Here is a 17,972-nt window from a genome sequence, read left to right on the forward strand (position 1 = left end):
AAGTTACCAACTTCTTCGTCATTCTAATAAAACAAGGATGAATCGTGATGTAAGACGGTGTATATGGATACATAAGATAGTGGAGAATCACCAGGAAGTTGAATAAATCTCATAGGAGTTAGGATGAAGAAGTTATCTCACTTTCAAATAAGGTGATCCCAGTTTCCTGTTTGGGAATATGACTTCTTTGTCAATCTGATCAAACCAGGATGAATCGCGATGTAAAAAGCTGAATTTTGATACATATAGTAGTGGAAAATCATCAGCAACATGAAGAAATCTCATAGGAACATGACAAATTCAAGTGATCCAAGTTTTCTTATTTGGGAACATGACAAATTCTTCTTTATTCTAATCAAACCAAGATAAATCGCGATGCAAGAAGATTTATTTAGATAGAAAAATTGTAGATAATCATGAGGAAGTTGAATAAAACTCATATGTGTTAGGATGAAGAAGTTATTCCACTTTCAAATCAGGTAATCCTAGTTTTCCTATTTTGGAATATAACAAGATGTAAGAAGCTCTATTTGGATACATAAAGTAGTGGATAATCACCAGAAAGTTGAATAAATCTCATAGGAGTTAAGATGAAGATGTTATCCCACTTTCAAATCAAGTTATCCTAGTTTTCATGTTTGGGAATATGACAACTTCTTCGTCATTCTAATCAAACCAAGATTAATCGCGATGTTGGAAGTTTGATTTAGATTCATAAAATAGTGGAGAATTACTAGAATAAATCTCATAAAAGTTAGGATGAAGAAGTTATCCCACTTTCAAAACAGGTGGTTACTATTTTCATATTTGGAAATATGACAACTTCTTCATCATTCTAATCAAACCAAGATAGTTGCAATGTAAGATGCTGTATTTTGATATATTAACTAGTGGAGAAGCTTAAAGACGTTGAATAAATCTCAAATGAGTTAGGATGAAGAAGTTATTTCACTTTCAAATCAGGTGATCCCTGTTTTCCTGATTGGAAAATGACAACTTCTTTGTCATTCTAATCAAACCAGGTTGAATTGAGATATAAATAGCTTGATTTGGATACATAAAATAGTGTAAACACACCAGGAAGTTGAATAAATGTCATAGGAGTTAGGGATGAAGTTATCCCACTTTCAAATAAGGTAATTCCAGTTTTCATGTCTGTGAATATGACAAATTATTCGTCATTCTAATCAAGCCAGGATGTATCTAATGTAAGAAGTTGTATTTGGATACATAAACTAGTGGAGAATCACCAGGAAGTTGAATAAATCTCATAGGAGTTAGGATGTAGAAGTTATCACACTTTCTAATAAGATGTCCCAATCTTCACGTTTGGGAATATGACAACTTTTTCGTTATTCTAATCAAACCAGGATGAAGCGCGAGATATGAAGCTTGATTTTGATATATAAAGTGGTGGAGAATCACCAGGAAGTTGAATAAATTTTATAGGACTTAGGATGAAGAAGTTATCCGACTTTCATATCAGGTGATCCAAGTTTTCCTGTTTGAGAACATGACAAGTTCTTCATCATTCTAATCAAACCAAGATGAATAGTGATGTAAAAAACTTGATTAAGATACATAAATAGTGGAGAATCATCTGGAAATTTAATAAATCTCATAGGTGTTATGATAAAGAAGTTATTCCATTTTCAAATGAAGTGATCCCAATTTTCATGTTTGGGAAAATGACAACTTCCTCGTCATTCTAATCAAACATGGATGAATCGTGATGTAAAAAGCTTGATCTGGATATATAAAGTAGTGGACATCACCAGGAAGTTGAATAAATCTGTAGGAGTTAGGGAATATGACATCGTTTTCGTCATTCTAATCAAACCAGGATTAATCGCGGGATAAAACGTTTGATTTAGATACATATAGTAGTGGAGAATCACATGGAAGTTGAATAAATCTCATAGGAGTGTGGATGAAGAAGTTATCTCACTTTCAAATAAGGTGATCCAAGTTTCTTGTTTGGGAATATGAATTCTTTGTCAATCTAATCAAACAAGGATGAATCGCGATGTAAGAAGCTGTATTTTGATACATATAGTAGTGGAGAATCATCAGGAACTTGAAGAAATCTCATAGGAACATGACAAATTCAAGTGATTCAAGTTTTCTTATTTGGGAACATGACAAATTCTTCTTTATTCTAATCAAACCAGGATGAATCACGATGTAAGAAGCTGTATTTGGATACATAAAGTAGTTGAGAATCATCAGGAAGTTGAATAAATCTCATAGGTGTTAGGATGAAGAAGTTATCTGACTTTCAAATCAGGTGATCCCTGTTTTCCTGATTGGAAATATGACAACTTCTTTGTCATTCTAATCAAACCAGGTTGAATTGCGATATAAAAAGCTTGATTTGGATACATAAAATAGTGTAGAATCACCAGGAAGTTGAATAAATGTCATAGGAGTTAGGGATGGAGTTATCCCACTTTCAAATAAGGTTATTTCAGTTTTCGTGTCTGTGAATATGAAAAATTGTTCGTCATTCTAATAAAACTAGGATCACTTAATTCGGATAAATAAAGTAGTGGAGAATCACCAGGACGTTTAATAAATCTCATAGGAGTTAGGATGAAGAAGTTATCCCACTTTCAAATAATATTATCCCAATTTTCATGTTTGGGAATATGACATCTTTTTCGTCATTCTAATCAAACCAGGATAAATCGCGGGGTAGAAGCTTGATTTTGTATACATGAAGTAGTGGAGAACCACAATTAATATGAATAAATCTCATAGAAGTTAGGATGAAGAAGTTATCTCACTTTCAAATAAGGTGATCCCTGTTTCCTATTTGGGAATGTGACTTCTTTCTCAATCTAATCATACCAGGATGAATCGCGATGTAAGAAGTTGTATTTTGATACATATAGTACTGGAGAATAATCAGGAACTTGAAGAAATCTCATAGGAACATGACAAATTCAACTGATCCAAGTTTCCTTGTTTGGGAACATGACAAATTCTACATTATTCTAATCAAACCAAGATAAATGGCGATGTAAGAAGACTGATTTAGATATATAAATTGTGGAGAATCATCAGGAAGTTGAATAAACCTCATAGGTTTAGGATGAAGACGTTATCTGACTTTCATATCAGGTGATCCCAGTTTTACTCTTTGGGAATATAACAAGATGTAAGGAGCTTGATTTGGTTACATAAAGTAGTGGATAATCACCAGGAAGTTGAATAAATCTCATAGGAGTTAAGATGAAGTTATCTTATCCCACTTTCAAATCAAGTGATCCTAGTTTTCATGTGTTGGGAATATGACAACTTCTTCGTTATTCTAATCAAACCAAGATTAATCGCGATGTTGGAAGTTTGATTTAGATTCATAAAATAGTGGAGAATTACTAGAATAAAACTCATAAAAGATAGGATGAAGAAGTTATCCTACTTTCAAAACAAGTGGTTACTATTTTCATGTTTGGGAATATGACAAGTTCTTCATCATTCTAATCAAACCAAGATAGTCGCAATGTAAGATGATGTATTTTGATACATTAAGTAGTGGAGAAGCTTAAAGACGTTGAATAAATCTCAAATGAGTTAGAATGAAGAAGTTATTTCACTTTTAAATCAGGTGATCCCTGTTTTCCTGTTTGGAAAAAATGACAACTTATTCATCATTCTAATCAAACCAGGTTGAATTGCGATGAAAAAAGCTTGATTTGGATACATAAAATAGTGTAAAATCACCATGAAGTTAAATAAATGTCATAGGAGTTAGGGATGAAGTTATCCCACTTTCAAAAAAGGTGATTCTAGTTTTCGTGTCTGTGAATATGACAAATTGTTCGTCGTTCTAATCAAACTAGGATCACTTGATTCAGATACATAAAGTAGTGGAGAATCACCAGAACGTTTAATAAATTTCATAGGAGTTAGGATGAAGAAGTTATCCCACTTTCAAATAATATGATCCCAATTTTCAAGTTTGGGAATATGACATCGTTTTCGTCATTCTAATCAAACCAGGATCAATCGCGGGGTAAGACATTTGATTTGGATACATAAAGTAGTGGAAAATCACATGGAAGTTGAATAAATCTCATAGGAGTTTGGATGAAGAAGTTATCTCACTTTCAAATAAGGTGATCCCAGTTTCCTGTTTGGGAATATGAATTCTTTGTCAATCTAATCAAACCAGGATGAATAGCGACGTAAGAAGCTATATTTTGATACATATAGTAGTGGAGAATCATCAGGAACTTGAAGAAATCTCATAGGAATATGACAAATTCAAGTGATCCAAGTTTTCTTGTTTGGGAACATGACAAATTCTTCTTTATTCTAATCAAACCAGGATGAATCACGATGTAAGAAGCGGTATTTGGATACATAAAGTAGTTGAGAATCATCAGGAAGTTGAATAAATCTCATAGGTGTTAGGATGAAGAAGGTATCTGACTTTCATATCAGGTGATCCCAGTTTTACTGTTTGAGAATATAACAAGATGTAAGAAGCTCTATTTGGATACATAAAGTAGTGGATAATCACTAGGAAGTTGAATAAATCTCATAGGAGTTAAGATGAAGATGTTATCCCACTTTCAAATCAAGTTATCCCAGTTTTTATGTTTGGAAATATGACAACTTCTTCGTCATTCTAATCAAACCAAGATTAATCGCGATGTTGGAAATTTGATTTAGATTCATAAAATAGTGGAGAATTACTAGAATAAATCTCATAAAAGTTAGGATAAAGAAGTTATCCCACTTTCAAAACAGGTGGTTATATTTTCATATTTGGAAATATGACAACTTCTTCATCATTCTAATCAAACCAAGATAGTCGCAATGTAAGATGTTGTATTTTGATATATTAAGTAGTGGAGAAGCTTAAAGACGTTGAATAAATCTCAAATGAGTTAGGATGAAGAAGTTATTTCACTTTCAAATCAGGTGATCCCTAATTTCGTGATTGGAAAAATGACAACTTCTTTGTCATTCTAATCAAACCAGGTTGAATTGCGATATAAAAAGCTTGATTTGGATACATAAAATAGTGTAAACTCACCAGGAAGTTCAATAAATGTCATAGGAGTTAGGGATGAAGTTATCCCACTTTCAAATAAGGTGATTCCAGTTTTCATGTATGTGAATATGATAAATTATTCGTCATTCTAATCAAGCCAGGATGTATCTGATGTAAGAAGTTTTATTTGGATACATAAACTAGAGGAGAATCACCAGGAAGTTGATTAAATCTCATAGGAGTTAGGATGTAGAAGTTATCCCACTTTCTAATAAGATGTCCCAATCTTCACGTTTGGGAATATGACAACTTTTTCGTTATTCTAATCAAACCAGGATGAATCGCGAGATATGAAGCTTGATTTTGATATATAAAATGGTGGAGAATCACCAAGAAGTTGAATAAATTTTATAGGACTTAGGATGAAGAAGTTATCCGACTTTCATATCAGGTGATCCAAGTTTTCCTGTTTGAGAACATGACAAGTTCTTCATCATTCTAATCAAACCAAGATGAGAAGTGATGTAAGAAGCTTGATTAACATACATAAATAGTGGAGAATCATCTGGAAATTTAATAAATCTCATAGGTTTTATCATAAAGAAGTTATTCCATTTTCAAATGAAGTGATCCCAATTTTCATGTTTGGGAAAATGACAACTTCCTCGTCATTCTAATCAAACATGGATGAATCGCGATGTAAAAAGCTTGATCTGGATACATAAAGTAGTGGACATCACCAGGAAGTTGAATAAATCTGTAGGAGTTTGGATGAAGAAGCTCTCCTACTTTAAAATATCGTGATAACTTCTTCGTTATTCTAATCAAACCAAGATGAGTAGCGATGTAAGAAGCTGTATTTGGATACATAAAGTAGTGGAGAGTCATCAGGAAATTGAATAAATCTCAGAGGAGTTAGGATGAAAATGTTAACTCAGTTTCAAATCAGGTGATCAAGTTTTATTTTTTGGGAAAATGAGGATTTTTTCATCATTCTAATCAAACCAGGATGAATCGCGAGGTAAGAAGCTTGATTTTGATACATAAAATAGTGGAGAATCACCATGAATTTTAATAAATCTCATAGGAATTAGGATGAAGAAGTTATCGGACTTTCATATCATGTGATCCAAGTTTTTCTGTTTGGGAACATGACAAATTTTTCGTCATTCTAATCAAACCAAGTTAAATCGCGATGTAAGAAGATTGATTTAGATACATAAATAGAGGAGAATCATCAGGAAGTTGAATAAATCTCATAGGTGTTAGGATGAAGAAGTTATTCCATTTTTAAATCAGGTAATCCCGGTTTTGCTATTTGGAAAAAAAAAACTTCTTCGTCATTCTAATCAAACAAGGATGAATCGCGGCGTAAAAAGTTTGATTTAGATACATAAATGTGGGAACCGAAATTTGCACTGTCGATTTCCGGCTAAATTAGGAAACTAGGAAAACCCTAATTTCCCAGAGGTCCCGGAAATCTGTTATTACCACACGCTAAGCAATCAGAACACGAGATATCAACGACAAAGTATAAAAATCATAAAAAGAGAGCAAAATAAATCTTATTCTGAATCTGTGTTTGAGCGTTACAACAAGGTATATGCCTGAGCGTGAGAGCTGTCGGCGAGATTCCTAGTTCTAGCAACCCTAAGATGGCTAAACCTAATTAAGTCGCAGCTCGAAATAACAAAAACGGAAATATGCCTAAATCCCTCTAAGTGCTAAATTTGCTCTGAAAAAAAGTCTCTCTCATGCCTCTCGCCTAGGACTCCTTATATACTCGCTCCTAGGTCGGTTTATGCTTTTTCTCTTCTTCCCTTAGGCCGTCATAGCATAAAAATGGAGATATTCCAGTTTTTTTCATCTTCGTAATTATCTTCAAAATTTCGTATTTATCCGCGGAAACTTGACATTTATCTTTCCTTGCGAACCAAGCGTAAACCGTCATGCGGCTTACGGGCTGTTGGTTAAGAAACCGCAAGTTGGGCCTCGAGTCATGTCATGGGTCCCTTTGGGCTGTCTTTTGACTCGAAGCGTTTATTACAGCTTCTTTCGATAAAGAACGAACTTTCCGCGGTTTTTACCGGAAAGTTTGATTGATTCCTTAGAATGGCGGAAAACATGAAATGGGTTCGCTACGGTCTTCGGGAGACAGCATCGAAGGGTACACGAGAATGCATGGACTAGTGTCGTATTGACGTTTCGGAAGAGCTCGGTCACTGCGTAGCGACCGAACATAATGCACGCTTGGTCGCTAGAGACGCGCGCTCGGTCGCTACGTAGCGACCGAGCTTGGCTCGAGCTCGGTCACTACATAGCGACCGGATAGCGTGCATGTGCGGTAGTTGCATAATGACCGAGCTTGGTTTGTCCGTGTTCTGATTGTCATATTCTAACCTACCCGTAGCTGGTTTGGGTATGTTTCCGATGGCTTATGTTTGATCTAAATAGAATTCGAACGAAGCTTTATCACAAGAACATAAGTTGTGACGTTCTCTTGACCGAGCACGATTTGTTGCGGAAAGACATACTTGTATTTTGCGGAGATTTGGACGTAAACTTCGTTGTAACCGTTTTCGACCCCAACAATAAAGTAGTGGAGAATCACCAGAGAGTTAAATAAATATGTAAGAGTTAGGATAGAGAAGTTATCCCACTTTCAAATAACGTGATTTCAATTTTCTTGTTTGGGAGTATGACAACTTCTTCGTATTTCTAATCAAACCAGGATAAATCACGATGTAAGAAGTTGTATTTGGATACATAAAGTAGTGAAGAATTATCAGGAAGTTGAATAACTCTCAAAGGAGTTAGGGTGAAGAAGTTATCTCAGTTTCAAATCAGGTGATCAGGTTTTACTGTTTAGGAAAATGACAACATCCTCGTCATTCAAATCAAACCAGGATGAATCGCAATGTAAGAAGCCTCAATCACCAGGAAGTTGAATAAATCTCATAGGAGCTAGAATAAAGAAGTTATCTCACTTTCAAATAAGGTGATCCCAGTTTTCCTATTTGGAAATATGACAACTTTTTCGTCATTCTAATCAAACCAGGATGAATCGCTACGTAAGAAGTTGTATTTGGATACATGAAGTAGTGGAGAATCATCAGGAAGTTGAATAAATCTTATCAGAGAAGTTATCACACTTTCAAATAAGGTGATTCCAGTTTTCCGGTTTAGGAATATGACAATTTCTTCGTTATTCTAACCATACCAGAATGAATCGCAATGTAAGAAACTTGATTTGGATACATAAGGTAGTGGAGAATATTAGGAAATTGAATAAATATCATAGGAGTTAGGGATGAAGTTATTCCACTTTCAAATCAGGTGATTCTAGTGTTCATTTTTGGGAATATGAAAACTTCTTCGTCATTTTAATCAAGCTAGCTGAATCGCGATGTAAGAAGCTGTATTTGGATAGATAAACTAGTGGAGAATCACCGAGAAGTTTAATAAACCACATATGAGTTAGGATAAAGAAGTTATCCCACTTTCAAATCAGGTGATTCCAGTTTTTATGTTTCAGACTATGATAACTTCTTCATCATTCTAATCAATCCAAGATGAATAGCGATGTAAGAAGCTGAATTTGGATACAGAACGTAGTGAGAAATCACCAAGAAGTTGAATAAATCTCATAGGACTTAGGATGAAGAAGTTATTCCACTTTCAAATAAGGTGATCCCAATTTTCATGTTTGGGAATATGACAATGTCATTCTAATCAAACCAGGATGAATCGCTATGTTAGAAGCTTAATTTGGATACATAAACTATTGGAGAATCACTAAGAATTTGAACAAATCTCATAGGAGTTAGGATGAAGAAATTATTCCACTTTCATATCAGGTGATTCCAGTTTTCCTGTTTGTAAACATGACAAGATGAATGGTGATGTAAGAAGCTATACTTCAATACAAATAATAGTGGAGTCACATGGAACTTGACTAAATATCATAAGATTTTGGATGGTGAAGTTATACCATTTTCAAATCAAGTGATTCTAGTTTTCCTGTTTGAGAACATGACAACATATTTTTTATTCTAATCAAACCAGGTTGAATCGCAATGTAAGAAACTTGATTTGGATACATAAGGTAGTAGAGAATTACTTGGAAGTTGAAATAATCTCATAGGAGTTAGGATGAAGAAGTTATCCCACTTTCTAGTAAGGTGATTCCAATTTTTTAATTTGGGAATATGCAACTTCTTCGTTATTCTATTCAAACAAGGATGAATCGCAAAATAAGAACCTTGATTTTGATACATAAGGTAGTGGAGAATTACTAGGAAGTTGAATAAATCTCATAGGAGTTAGGGATGAAGTTATTCCACTTTCAAACAAGGATGAATCGCGATGTAAGAAGCTGTATTTGGATATAACAAGTAGTGGAGAATCACCAGAAAGTTGAATAAATCACATAGGAGGTAGAATGAACAAATTATCACACTTTCAAAAAAGGTGATCCAATTTTCCTATTTCGGAACATGAAAACTTCTTTATCATTCTAATCAAACCATGATGAATGGCGATGTAAAAAGCTCAATTTGGATACATGAAATACTGGAGAGTCACATAGAAGTTGAATAAATATCATAGGAGTTAGGGATTAATTTATTCCACTTTCAAATCAGGTGATTCCAGATTTCCTGATTGGGAATATGACAACTTTTTCGTCATTCTTATCAAACCATGATGAACCACTATGTTAGAAGCTTGATTTGGATAGATAAAGTAGTGGAATATCACCAATAATTTGAATAAATCTCATAGGAGTTAGGATGAAGAGATTATCCCATTTTCATATCATGTGATCCTAGTTTTCCTGTTTGGGAACAAGAAAACTTCTTCGTCATTCTAATCAAACCAGAATGAATGGCGATGCAAGAAGCTTGATTTGGATACAAAAAATAGTCAAGAGTCACGTTGAAGTTGAATAAATATCATAAGAGTTAGGATGATGAAGTTATCCCACTTTCAAATAAGGTAATTTCAGTTTTCCTGTTTGGGAACATGAAAACTCCTTCGTCATTCTAATCAAGCTAGGATGAATCGCTATGTAAGAAGCTATACCCAAACTAGTGGAGAATCTCCAGGAAGTTGAATAAAGCGCATAGGAGTTAGGATAAAGAAGTTATCCCACTTTCAAATAAGGTGATTCTAGTTTTTCTGTTTCGGAATATGATAACTTCTTCATCATTCTAATCAAACCAGGATGAATCGCGATGTAAGAAGCCGTATTTGGATACATAAAGTAGTGGGTAATCACCAGGAAGTTGAGTAAATCTCATAAGACTTAGGATGAAGAAGTTATCCCAGTTTCAAATAAGGTGATCCCAATTTTCATGTTTGAGAATATGACTACGTCATTCTAATCAAACCAGGATGAATTGCTATGTTAGAAGCTTAATTTTGATACATAGAGTAGTGGAGAATCACCAAGAATTTGAATAAATATTATAGGAATTAGGATGAAGAAGTTACCCCAGTTTTCCTGTTTGTGAACATGACAAGATGAATGGCGATGTAAGAAGCTTTAATTCAATACATAAAATAGTGGAGTCACATGGAACTTGACTAAATATCATAAGAGTTAGGATGATAAAGTTATACCATTTTCAAATAAAGTGATCCCAATTTTTCTGTTTGTAAATGTGACAACTTTTTCGTCATTCAATTAAACCAGGATGAATCGCTATGTTAGAAGCTTGATTTGGATACGTAAAGTAGTGAAAAAGCACCAAGAATCTGAATAAATCTAAAAGGAGTTCGAATGAAGAAGTTATCCCACTTTCATATCAGGTGATCCTAGTTTTCCTATTTGGGAACATGACAACGTCTTCGTCATTCTAATCAAACCAGAATAAATGGCAATATAAGAAGCTTAATTTGGATACATAAAATAGTGGAGAGTCACATGGAAGTTGAATAAATATCATAGGAGTTTTTATGATGAAATTATTCCACTTTCAAATCAGGTGATTTCAGTTTTCCTGTTTGGGAACATGAGAACTTCTTCGTCATTCTAGTCAAACCAGGATGAATTGCAATGTAAGATGATTGATTTTGATACATAAGGTAGTGGAGAATTACTCAAAAGTTGAATAAATCTCATAGGAGTTAGGGATGAAGTTATTCAACTTTCAAATCAGGTGATTCCGGTTTTTCTGTCTGGGAATATGTCAACTTCTTCGTCATTCTAATCAAGCTAAGATTAATCGCGATGTAAGAAGTTGTATTAGGATACATAAACAAGTGGAGAGTCACCAGGAAGTTGAATAAATCACATAGGAGTTATGATGAAGAAGTTATCCCACTTTCGTATTAGGTGATCTCAGTTTTCGTATTAGGTGATCTCAGTTTTCATGACAACTTCTTCGTCATTTTAATCAAACCAGGATGAATGGTGATGTAAGAAGCTTAACTTGAATACATAAAATAGTGGTGAGACCCATGGAAGTTCAATACATATCATAGAACTTAGGGATAAAGTTATTCCACTTTCAAATCAGGTGATTCCAGTTTTCTTGTTGGGAATATAACAATCTTTTCGTGATTCTAATCAAACCAAGATGAATCGCTATGTTAGAAGCTTGATTTGGATACATAAGGTAGTGGAGAATCACCAAGAACTTGAATAAATCTCATAGGAGTTAGGATGAAGAAGTTATCCCACTTTCATATCACGTGATCCTAGTTTTCATATTTGTGAACATGACAACTTCTTCATCATTCTAATCAAACCTGGATGAACGGTGTAAGAAGCTTGATTTCGATACATAAAATAGTGGAGAGTCACATGGAACTTGACTAAATATCATAAGAATTAGGATGATGAAGTTATCCCATTTTCAAATCAAGTGATTTCAGTTTTCTTGTTCGGGAACATGACAACATCTTTGTCATTCTAATCAAACAAGGATGAATCCCAAAGTAAGAAACTTGCTTTGGATTCATAAGGTAGTAGTGAATTACTTGGAAATTGAAATCATCTCATAGGAGTTAGGATGAAGAAGTTATCCCAATTTCTAGTAAGGTGATTCCAATTTTTCAGTTTGGGATATGCAACTTCTTCGCTATTATATTCAAACCAGGATGAATCGCAATATAAGAAACTTGATTTGGATACATTAGGTAGTGGAGAATTACTACGAAGTTTAATTGATCTCATAGGAGTTAGGGATGAAGTTATTCCACTTTCAAATCAGGTGATTCCGGTTTTCCTATCTGAGAATATGACAACTTCTTCGTCATTCTAATCAAGCCAGAATGAATCACAATGTAAGAAGCTCAATTTGGATAGATAAACTAGTGGAGAATCACCAGGAAGTTGAATAAATCACATAGTAGTCAGGATGAAGAAGTTATCCCACTTTCAAATCATGTGATTCCAGTTTTCTGTTTTGGAATATGGCATCTTCTTCGTCATTTTAATCAAACCAGGATGAATCGCGATATAAGAAGTTGTATTTGGATACATTAAGTAGTGGAGAATCCCCATGAAGTTGAATAAACCACATAGGAGGTAAAATGAAGAAGTTATCCCACTTTCAAATAAAATGATCCCATTTTTCCTGTTTGGGAATATGACAACTTCTTCATCATTTTAATCAAACCAGAATGAATGGCGATGTAAGAAGCTTGATTTCGATACAGAAAATAGTGGAGAGTCACATGGAAGTTGAGTAAATATCATGAGAGTTAGGATGATGAAGTTATTCTATTTTCAAATCAAGTGATTCCAGTTTTCCTGTTTAGGAACATGACAACATCTTTGTCATTCTAATCAAACCAGGATGAATCGCAATGTAAGAAACTTGCTTTGGATACATAAGGTAGTAGAGAATTACTTAGAAGTTGAAATAATCTCATAGGAGTTAGGATGAAGAAGTTATTCCACTTTTTAGTAAGGTGATTCCATTTTTTCAGTTTGGGAATATGCAACTTCTTCGTTATTCTAGTAAAACCAGGATGAATCGCAATGTAAGAAACTTGATTTGGATACATAAGGTAGTGGAGAATTACTAGGAAGTTGAATAAATCTCATAGGAGTTAGGGATTAAGTTATTCCACTTTCAAATCAGGTGATTCCTAGTTTCCTATCTGAGAATATAAAATCTTCTTCGTCATTATAATCAAGCCAGAATGATTTGTGATGTAAGAAGCTGTATTTGGATACATTAAGTAGTGGAGAATCACCAGGAAGTTGAATAAATCACATAGGAGTTAGAATGAAGAAGTTATCACACTTTCAAATAAAGTGATCCCAATTTTCCTGTTTGGGAATATGACAACTTAACTCCTATGAAATTAAACTAAGCTTTAAAGAAATTACCTAATAGTGGGTTTCCTCACACTTAGCGCTTATTTTCAGTCATTAGCTTGATTTCTGGAGATTTGAATCAGCCCGGATGAGAATGAGAACTTGCTCCAAACCAAGTCTCAGTGCCTTCTTTCCAAAGCGTCATCATACTTTTTTGTGAAAGCCTCCATAGACTCTTCTCCTTTGTCTATGTTCTCAGCAATAAGGAGTGCTCGAAGCTTTCCAGATGGCTGTGAGAAGCATCTGTTGCGCACTCTGGATTTTCTGATACCATTTGAGAAGTGAAGAATGAATGATAACTGAGGACTGTCCTTAGTCCTTTTTCTCTTTCCCCCCCCCCCCAAACTTGTCTGATCGCATGGTGGTGCCTCCATCAAAAATGTTTTGACACACTTCAAACTTCTTCTGCTCTTATACGCGCCAGGTGTCAATCGATAAAGAATTCGTAGTGTCGATTGATGCTGCTTTGGTTGAGCCTTTGTCAACTTCACCTCTAAATATCAACCATCTCTGAGAAGCTACTGCATACATATGATCATCAAGAACCTAATTGTAGGAGAATGCACACTTCTATCTGGTGGGATAGGAAATTCAACTTCAACCACAGCGCATGGAACCACAAACTTCACAGGGTCATGTATCTTTTTCACTCTTTTGTAAATCTCAGCAGCTTCTTCTGCGCATATAGGTCATCTCAAAAGTTCGGGGATAGCAAGGTGCGAGCTCTCAGGTTGGTGCATTCATTCCTCAATCGGTTCCAGCTCAACCACACAACTCTGCAATTCGTCCAACAATGGGTGTTGATCGATGCAGTCGGGTGGGTATAGATGATGCTATATAGTGGGTGGTGATCGAAAATATAGATAGGGTAATGGTCAATGATGTAGGGCGGGTGTTGATCGATCTCATTATGTTGGTGTCGATCGATTCTAGCTTTTAACTAAGTCTCCAAGTCTTTTCTCATAGTATTTCGTTCTTCATCCAGATTCTGCTCCGAGTCAAGCCATTCCTCAAGCTCTAAAAAGTCTTCCATAGTGACTTCCCTATCATAATCTAGATATTCAAGCTTTTCTCTCTCTTCTAGCTCCAAGAATTCTTCTAGCTCCAAGAAATATTCCATGGTGATCTTTTTGGCTACATCTGAGACAATATAACAACTTGATTCATCTGTGCTCACCAATGTCAAGTCTGCAATGTCCTGAGGACAACTCGAACTTTCAAGGATTTCAATAGGTGTCGATCGACAACATGAATTTGTGTCGATTAATTTTGAGGTGATGGTGTCGATAGATGTTGAGGTAGTGTTGGTGATCGATGCTGAGGTCGGATCACTAGTCTCAGCTTCTTCTTCTCTGCTCAGCTCTCCAGATCCATGTTGTTTATCACCCTCTAGAATAATGTAGTCGACCAACTGTCTCAGAATCTGATATTCCCTCTTTATCTGCCAACTTTCAACGAGCATGTCCCGCTTATCATTCTTCTCATTTTCCCGAGTTGCTTCAGCCTCATCAAGAAATTTTTAAAGGAAGGCTCTTTCAATGTCCACCGAGCTGGTTAGAGATCCTGGATGTAGTTGACTGAACCAGCTGAATGCATCCCCAGAGATAGAATAGGGAAAGATTGTGTAGAGCATGTGGTATTCAGACACTCCATTATGCTCACTCCTTGACACTAGATCCTCAAGCTCTTCGATGTTGTTTCTGGGATCTTGGTGAGGAAGAACTTGGAAGGGTCCTGACCTATCCAATCATAGCACTCTCGGTTCAGGTCAAAGTCATTCACCTCAGAACCATTAATTACATCAGAGATTACAGCACCCTGAGCATTAATCAAATGTCCTGCGTTGTTGCAAGTGCGACCTTCTTCGTCTCTTAAAATCCCATTCTCATCGACCTTATGTATGAGCATTTTGATCTTCTCTGCCTCCCTGCAAGTAGTGTAGTTTTTCACTGGATGAATACTGTCCAGATGAGCAGTGTTGCGATGAACAATGTCGATCGATGCGAGATGAAAAGTATCGATCTACGTGGGATGAACATTATCGTTCAACGGACGATGTGAGCAATTAATTTATCCAAATAAAGTTTCTCACATCGTCATTCATCCTAGTTTGATTAGAATGACGAAGAAGTTGTCATATTCCCAAACCGGGAAAGTAGAATCACCTGATTTGAAAGTGGGATCCCTTCTTAATAATAACTCCTATCATATTTATTCAACTTCCTGGTGATTATCCACTAGTTAGTGTATCCAAATCAAGCTTCTCATATTGTCATTCATCCCGGTTTGATTAGAATGATAAAGAAGTTGACGTATTCCCAAACAGGAAACTAGAATCATTTGATTGGAAAGTGGGATCCCTTCTTCATGTTAACTCCTATGATATTTAATTAACTTAGAATATCTTGAGGTCTGGCAAGCTGCCTGATCTTGAAAATGTGTGTGCACAAGTTCAGAAGGAACAAGGGTCTCTTGGACTCTTTGGAAGCAAAGGAGAACTCTTTCTAGATAACAAGCTGAAGCTCCACAAGCAAACAAGGCCGCACACTAAAGGTATGAAGAGAAGAAGTTCAGGGATAACTATGATCATTGCAAGAGGCAGAAACACAAGAAGCGCCAGTGTTGGATACTTCATCCTCACTTGAAGCCAACCAAGTTCATGAAGGAAAGGGAAGCAAGAGCTCATGTGACATATGGTTCATCTGAGCAGTATGGAACAAGTGAAGCAGGCTCAAGCAAGGGAAGTGAGGGAGACAAGCGTGAGATGGTGAAAGAAAGGCTCTAGTGACCTATGCTCCTCTGTCTACCAATCAGGCAAGCCGGTCCAATGAGCATGATGGCATAAGGAAATCAGAAATTGATGCTCTTGTCAAAATGCTCAAGTATATTGGTAACACTCTTGGTAACACTTATGGATATGCATTACGTGCCTCTAGGATTGCTAGTATTTGTGATCACTCATATGTCGCTTGATATCTAAGTAATGAACCAGCTCTCACTCATGATACATATAGAACTGTTAGGTTGATTGAAAATGCGTCTACTGTCCATAGTCCTAATGATGTGAAGTTTCAGGATATTGAGAGCAATCAACTGATTGAGAAAGGAGTAACAACTAAAGGAGATCTCTATTTACTTGAAGAGTTTACTCATGCTCCTGATTTTAGCTGCTTAGTTAATTATGCTTTTGTTTTGAATAAAAATGCTTTGTGGCATGCTAGACTAGGTCTTCCTTATGTTAGAGTTTTGAACTTGATGTTAACAGGTGTTGTTTTTGAGAATTATGATTGTGAAGCTTGTATTCTAGGCAAGCATTGTAAGACTGTGTTCCCTAAATCATCTACTATCTATGTAAATAATTTTGATTTGATTCATTCTGATGTGTGGATTGCACCTTGCTTATCTAGGGATAATTATAAATACTTTGTCACATTCATAGATGAAAAAGCAAAATACACCTGATTAACTTTAATTCAATCTAAAAATAGGGTTTTTGAAGCTTTTAAAAAAAATCAAAACTATGTGACTAACTATTTCAATGCTAAGATTCAAACTTTTAGATCATATAATGGTGGTGAGTACACAAGTCAAAATTTCAAACAACACCTTGCTTAACATGGGATCTACACCAAACGAGCTGCCCTTACACTCCTCAGCAAAATGTAGTAGGTGAGAGAAAGAATCGTCACCTTATGGAAGTAGTAAGGTCTATGATGTTTAAAGACAATGTTCCAAAGAGGTTTTGGAGTGATGGAGTTGCTACAGCTTGTTATCTGATCAACCGAACTCCAACCAAGGTTATAAGTGATCAGCCTTCTTTTCAAGTTCTCGGCAAGTAAAAGCCATCTCTGGAACACATGTGAATTGATATCACTCAAATTACCCTAAAGAGTGATATTTCCTCTCTCAAATAAGAGGTCGAGTTGTCATATGCACCAATATCAAGAGAATTCAAAGGATCAGAAATTTCATTCTTATTCAAAACGTTTTTAAAATCTTTTTCAAACTGAGAAATCAATTCAAAACTACTTGGATTCTCCGATTGTAAAATGGTTAATTGCAAACAAAAATTTTCAGGAATTGATTCAGATTGAGAAGCAAATGTCTTATGTTCACAAGATTTCAAACCTGCCATTGGCTCATGTCCATAATAATAGAAAATTGGCAATAGGTCTGAAAATTCTTCTTTTTCTGACTCGGTTTCAACTTTGTCATTCTGGTTTTGGCACTTGTTAGCATAATGACCGATCCTATGGCATTTGAAGCGCACCAAAAAGAGCTTTGCTTGTGGTTTTCATAGCCTTTTTGCTTTTATCAAAAGAAAACACATTAGTTTTCAAATAGGAATTTGAAAGAGAAGAAAAATTACAATGCTGTTTTGGTGCAGAAGAAGTGTTGGTGTTTTCCTTCTTTTTGAGTTGCTGAATAGCAAAAATTGCCTTATGCAACATCTTCTCCAAACTGGCATAAGTCTGAAGCTCATTCCGACCAAGCGTATTGTTGCTTCTCTTGGCTTTGGTGATGGGACGATCACCATTTCTGACCCTATTCTCATCATCATCTAACCTGTTTTGTCTCTTCATTTTGTTTCTTTGTTTCTGCAGAAAATCAAACTCAGTAGAAGCAAACTGTTCC

The 17,972-nt window shown here is 35.4% G+C and overlaps 5 long non-coding RNA genes across 7 annotated transcripts; 3 read left to right on the forward strand and 2 right to left on the reverse strand.

Moving 5' to 3' along the window:
- The first annotated feature begins 513 nt into the window (after positions 1–513).
- On the forward strand, positions 514–7,123 carry LOC117127193. Its single transcript, XR_004450009.1, has 2 exons — positions 514–692; positions 6,027–7,123. It is a non-coding gene; the product is annotated as an uncharacterized LOC117127193 (long non-coding RNA).
- LOC117127191 lies at positions 703–5,348 on the forward strand. The gene is made up of 4 exons (XR_004450007.1): positions 703–1,022; positions 2,172–2,347; positions 4,334–4,429; positions 5,087–5,348. It is a non-coding gene; the product is annotated as an uncharacterized LOC117127191 (long non-coding RNA).
- LOC117127190 lies at positions 1,210–14,284 on the reverse strand. Of its 3 annotated transcripts, none has more exons than XR_004450006.1 (3): positions 13,194–14,284; positions 2,567–2,896; positions 1,210–2,076 (listed from the first exon to the last, which is right to left on the reverse strand). It is a non-coding gene; the product is annotated as an uncharacterized LOC117127190 (long non-coding RNA). The 3 variants fall into 3 exon arrangements; XR_004450005.1 differs by lacking the exon at positions 13,194–14,284 and adding an exon at positions 4,878–4,936 and having other exon boundaries at positions 2,567–2,914; XR_004450004.1 differs by lacking the exon at positions 13,194–14,284 and adding an exon at positions 3,891–3,986 and having other exon boundaries at positions 2,567–2,914.
- LOC117127194 lies at positions 8,019–8,884 on the reverse strand. Its single transcript, XR_004450010.1, has 2 exons — positions 8,473–8,884; positions 8,019–8,135 (listed from the first exon to the last, which is right to left on the reverse strand). It is a non-coding gene; the product is annotated as an uncharacterized LOC117127194 (long non-coding RNA).
- Positions 9,761–13,074, forward strand: LOC117127192. The gene is made up of 2 exons (XR_004450008.1): positions 9,761–10,438; positions 11,626–13,074. It is a non-coding gene; the product is annotated as an uncharacterized LOC117127192 (long non-coding RNA).
- Positions 14,285–17,972: the final 3,688 nt, after the last annotated feature.

This window comes from Brassica rapa, chromosome A08 (assembly GCF_000309985.2).
Source record: "Brassica rapa cultivar Chiifu-401-42 chromosome A08, CAAS_Brap_v3.01, whole genome shotgun sequence".
Lineage (NCBI taxonomy): Eukaryota > Viridiplantae > Streptophyta > Magnoliopsida > Brassicales > Brassicaceae > Brassica > Brassica rapa.